This window comes from Tasmannia lanceolata, unplaced genomic scaffold (genome assembly GCF_043159265.1).
Source record: "Tasmannia lanceolata isolate RefF3 unplaced genomic scaffold, GAP_Taslan_0.1 ptg000011l, whole genome shotgun sequence".
Lineage (NCBI taxonomy): Eukaryota > Viridiplantae > Streptophyta > Magnoliopsida > Canellales > Winteraceae > Tasmannia > Tasmannia lanceolata.
Window position 1 is genome coordinate 95,898 of NW_027518688.1, and position 5,583 is coordinate 101,480.

Genomic DNA, 5,583 nt, shown 5'->3' on the forward strand with positions numbered 1-5,583 from the left:
ATTGGAGGTCTTCAAATTCTCTTTCAGTGGAAAAAATCTCATTTAAGATTAGGTGGGGTGAGAGCGTTTTGGTCCATTTTATAAAGTGTGCGAAACGTCACCCAAAATTAAAACCTTCATAACTCTCTCATTTTAAGTCCAAAAGTGGTGAAATTTCTACCAATCGGAGGTCCTAAGATTCTATTTCAAGGAAAGAAATCTCATTCCAAAATTTGTTGGGATGAGAGTTGTAGTCCATTTTATAAAGTGTGTGCGAAAAGTCACCCAAAATTAAAACCTCTATAACTCTCTCACTTTAAGTCCAAAAGTGGTGAAATTTCTGCCTATCAGAGGTCTTCAAATTTTCTTCCAGGTGAGAGAAATCTCGTTTCAAAATTCATTGGGGTGAGAGGGTTGTAGCCCGTTTTATAAATAGTGTGTGTTAAATGACACCAAAATTAAAACCTCCATAACTCTCTCATTTTAAGTGCAAAAGTGGTGAAATTTCTACCAATTGGAGGTCTTCAAATTCTCTTTCAATGGAAAAAATCTTGGTTAAGATTTAGTGGGGTGGGAGCGTTTTGGCCCATTTTATAATGACTGCGAAACGTCACCCAAAATTTAAACCTTCACAACTCTTTCATTTTAGGTTCAAAAGTGGTGAAATTTCTACCAATCGGAGGTCTTCAAATTCTCTTTCAGGGGAAAGAAATCTCGTTTCAAAATTTGTTGGGGTGAGAGAGTTGTAGTCCATTTTGTAAAGAGTGTTCGAAACGTCACCCAAAATTAAAAGCACCATAAGTCTCATTTTAAGTCCAAAAGTGGTGAAATTTCTACCAACTGGATGTCTTTAAATTCTCTTTTTTGTCCATTTTATAAAGAGTGTGTGAAACGTCACCCAAAATTAAAACCTCAATAAGTCTCGCCTTTTAAGTCCAAATGTGGTGAAGTTTCTACCAATCGGAGGTCCTAAGATTCCATTTAAGGGGAAAGAAATCTCATTCCAAAATACATTGGGGTGAGAGAGTTGTAGTCTGTTTTATAAAGAGTGTGTTAAACATCACCCAAAATTAAAACCTCCATAACTCTCTCATTTTAAGTGCAAAAGTGGTGAAATTTCTACCAATTGGAGGTCTTCAAATTCTCTTTCAATGGAAAAAACCTCATTTAAGATTAGGTCGGGTGAGAGCGTTTTGGTCCATTGTTTTAAGAGTGCGAAACGTCACCCAAAATTAAAACCTCCATAACTTTCGCATTTTAAGTCCAAAAGTGGTGAAATTTCTACCAATCGGAGGTCCTAAGATTCTATTTCAGGGACAGAAATCTGATTTCAAAATTTGTTAGGATGAGAGTTGTAGTCCATTTTATAAAGTCTGTGCGGAACGTCACCCAAAATTAAAACCTCTATAACTCTCTCTCACTTTAAGTCCAAAAGTCGTGAAATTTCTACCAATCGGAGGTCTTCAAATTTCTTTCAGGGGAGAGAAATCTCGTTTCAAAATTCATTGGGGTGAGAGAGTTGTAGTCCGTTTTATAAAGAGTGTGTTAAATGTCACCAAAAATTAAAATCTCCATAACTCATTCATTTTAATCGCAAAAGTGGTGAAATTTCTACAAATTGGAGATCTTCAAATTCTATTTCAATCGAAAAAATCTCATTTAAAAGTAGTGGAGGCGAGAGCGTTTTGGTCCATTTTATAAAGAGTGTGAAACGACACCCAAAATTAAAACCTCCATAACTCTCGCATTTTAATTCCAAAAGTGGTGAAATTTCTACCAATCGGAGGTCTTCAAATTCTCTTTCAGGAGAGAGAAATCTCGTTTCAAAATTCATTGGGGTGAGTGAGTTGTAGTCCGTTTTATAAAGTGTGCGAAACGTCACCCAAAATTAAAACCTCTATAACTCTCTCACTTTAAGTCCAAAAGTGGTGAAATTTCTGCCTATCAGAGGTCTTCAAATTTTCTTCCAGGGGAGAGAAATCTCGTTTCAAAATTCATTGGGGTGAGAGGGTTGTAGCCCGTTTTATAAATAGTGTGTGTTAAATGACACCAAAATTAAAACCTCCATAACTCTCTCATTTTAAGTGCAAAAGTGGTGAAATTTCTACCAATTGGAGGTCTTCAAATTCTCTTTCAATGGAAAAAATCGTGGTTAAGATTTAGTGGGGTGGGAGCGTTTTGGCCCATTTTATAATGAGTGCGAAACGTCACCCAAAATTTAAACCTTCACAACTCTTTCATTTTAGGTTCAAAAGTGGTGAAATTTCTACCAATCGAAGGTCTTCAAATTCTCTTTCACGGGAAAGAAATCTCGTTTCAAAATTTGTTGGGGTGAGAGAGTTGTAGTCCATTTTGTAAAGAGTGTTCGAAACGTCACCCAAAATTAAAAGCACCATAAGTCTCATTTTAAGTCCAAAAGTGGTGAAATTTCTACCAACTGGATGTCTTCAAATTCTCTTTTTTGTCAATTTTATAAAGAGTGTGTGAAACGTCACCCAAAATTAAAACCTCAATAAGTCTCGCCTTTTAAGTCCAAATGCGGTGAAGTTTCTACCAATCGGAGGTCCTAAGATTCCATTTCAGGGGAAAGAAATCTCATTCCAAAATACATTGGGGTGAGAGAGTTGTAGTCTGTTTTATAAAGAGTGTGTTAAACATCACCGAAAATTAAAACCTCCATAACTCTCTCATTTTAAGTGCAAAAGTGGTGAAATTTCTACCAATTGGAGGTCTTCAAATTCTCTTTCAATGGAAAAAACCTCATTTAAGATTAGGTGGGGTGAGAGCGTTTTGGTCCATTTTTTTAAGAGTGCGAAACGTCACCCAAAATTAAAACCTCCATAACTTTCGCATTTTAAGTCCAAAAGTGGTGAAATTTCTACCAATCGGAGGTCCTAAGATTCTATTTTAGGGAAAGAAATCTCATTTCAAAATTTGTTGGGATGAGAGTTGTAGTCCATTTTATAATGAGTGTGCGAAACGTCACCCAAAATTAAAACCACCATAACTCTCGCATTTTAAGTCCAAAAGTGGTGAAATTTCTACCAATCGGGGGTCCTTAGATTCGATTTCAGGGACAGAAATCTGATTTCAAAATTTGTTGGGATGAGAGTTGTAGTCCATTTTATAAAGTCTGTGTGGAACGTCACCCAAAATTAAAACCTCTATAACTCTCTCTCACTTTAAGTCCAAAAGTCGGGAAATTTCTACCAATCGGAGGTCTTCAAATTTCTTTCAGGGGAGAGAAATCTTGTTTCAAAATTCATTGGGGTGAGAGAGTTGTATTCCGTTTTATAAAGAGTGTGTTAAACATCACCCAAAATTAAAACCTCCATAACTCTCTCATTGTAAGTGCAATAGTGGTGAAATTTCTACCAATTGGAGGTCTTCAAATTCTCTTTCAGTGGAAAAAATCTCATTTAAGATTAGGTGGGGTGAGAGCGTTTTGGTCCATTTTATAAAGTGTGCGAAACGTCACCCAAAATTAAAACCTTCATAACTCTCTCATTTTAATTCCAAAAGTGGTGAAATTTCTACCAATCGGAGGTCCTAAGATTCTATTTCAAGGAAAGAAATCTCATTCCAAAATTTGTTGGGATGAGAGTTGTAGTCCATTTTATAAAGTGTGTGCGAAAAGTCACCCAAAATTAAAACCTCTATAACTCTCTCACTTTAAGTCCAAAAGTGGTGAAATTTCTGCCTATCAGAGGTCTTCAAATTTTCTTCCAGGTGAGAGAAATCTCGTTTCAAAATTCATTGGGGTGAGAGGGTTGTAGCCCGTTTTATAAATAGTGTGTGTTAAATGACACCAAAATTAAAACCTCCATAACTCTCTCATTTTAAGTGCAAAAGTGGTGAAATTTCTACCAATTGGAGGTCTTCAAATTCTCTTTCAATGGAAAAAATCTTGGTTAAGATTTAGTGGGGTGGGAGCGTTTTGGCCCATTTTATAATGACTGCGAAACGTCACCCAAAATTTAAACCTTCACAACTCTTTCATTTTAGGTTCAAAAGTGGTGAAATTTCTACCAATCGGAGGTCTTCAAATTCTCTTTCAGGGGAAAGAAATCTCGTTTCAAAATTTGTTGGGGTGAGAGAGTTGTAGTCCATTTTGTAAAGAGTGTTCGAAACGTCACCCAAAATTAAAAGCACCATAAGTCTCATTTTAAGTCCAAAAGTGGTGAAATTTCTACCAACTGGATGTCTTTAAATTCTCTTTTTTGTCCATTTTATAAAGAGTGTGTGAAACGTCACCCAAAATTAAAACCTCAATAAGTCTCGCCTTTTAAGTCCAAATGTGGTGAAGTTTCTACCAATCGGAGGTCCTAAGATTCCATTTCAGGGGAAAGAAATCTCATTCCAAAATACATTGGGATGAGAGAGTTGTATTCTGTTTTATAAAGAGTGTGTTAAACATCACCCAAAATTAAAACCTCCATAACTCTCTCATTTTAAGTGCAAAAGTGGTGAAATTTCTACCAATTGGAGGTCTTCAAATTCTCTTTCAATGGAAAAAACCTCATTTAAGATTAGGTGGGGTGAGAGCGTTTTGGTCCATTTTTTTAAGAGTGCGAAACGTCACCCAAAATTAAAACCTCCATAACTCTCGCATTTTAGGTCCAAAAGTGGTGAAAATTCTACCAATCGGAGGTCCTAAGATTCTACTTCAGGGAAAGAAATCTCATTTCAAAATTTGTTGGGATGAGAGTTGTAGTCCATTTTATAAAGAGTGTGGGAAACGTCACCCAAAATTAAAACCACCATAACTCTCGCATTTTAAGTCCAAAAGTGGCGAAATTTCTACCAATCGGAGGTCCTAAGATTCTATTTCAGGGACAGAAATTTGATTTCAAAGTTTGTTGGAATGAGAGTTGCAGTCCATTTTATAAAGTCTGTGCGGAACGTCACCCAAAATTAAAACCTCTATAACTCTCTCTCACTTTAAGTCCAAAAGTCGTGAAATTTCTACCAATCGGAGGTCTTCAAATTTCTTTCAGGGGAGAGAAATCTCGTTTCAAAATTCATTGGGGTGAGAGAGTTGTAGTCCGTTTTATAAAGAGTGTGTTAAATGTCACCAAAAATTAAAATCTCCATAACTCTCTCATTTTAATTGGAAAAGTGGTGAAATTTCTACAAATTGGAGGTCTTCAAATTCTATTTCAATCGAAAAAATCTCATTTAAAATTAGTGGGGGCGAGAGCGTTTTGGTCCATTTTATAAAGAGTGTGAAAAGTCACCCAAAATTAAAACCTCCATAACTCTCGCATTTTAATTCCAAAAGTGGTGAAATTTCTACCAATCGGAGGTCTTCAAATTCTCTTTCAGGAGAGAGAAATCTCGTTTCAAAATTCATTGGGGTTAGTGAGTTGTAGTCCGTTTTATAAAGAGTTAAACGTCACCAAAATTAAAACCTCCATAACTTTCGCATTTTAAGTGCAAAATTGGTGAAATTTATTGCAATTGGAGGTCTTCAAATTCTCTTTCAATGGAAGAAATCTTGTTTAAGATTAGCTGGGCTGGGACTGTTTTGGCGCATTTTATAAAGAGTGCAAAACGTCACCCGAAATTAAAACCTCCATAACTCTAGCATTTTAAGTCCAAAAG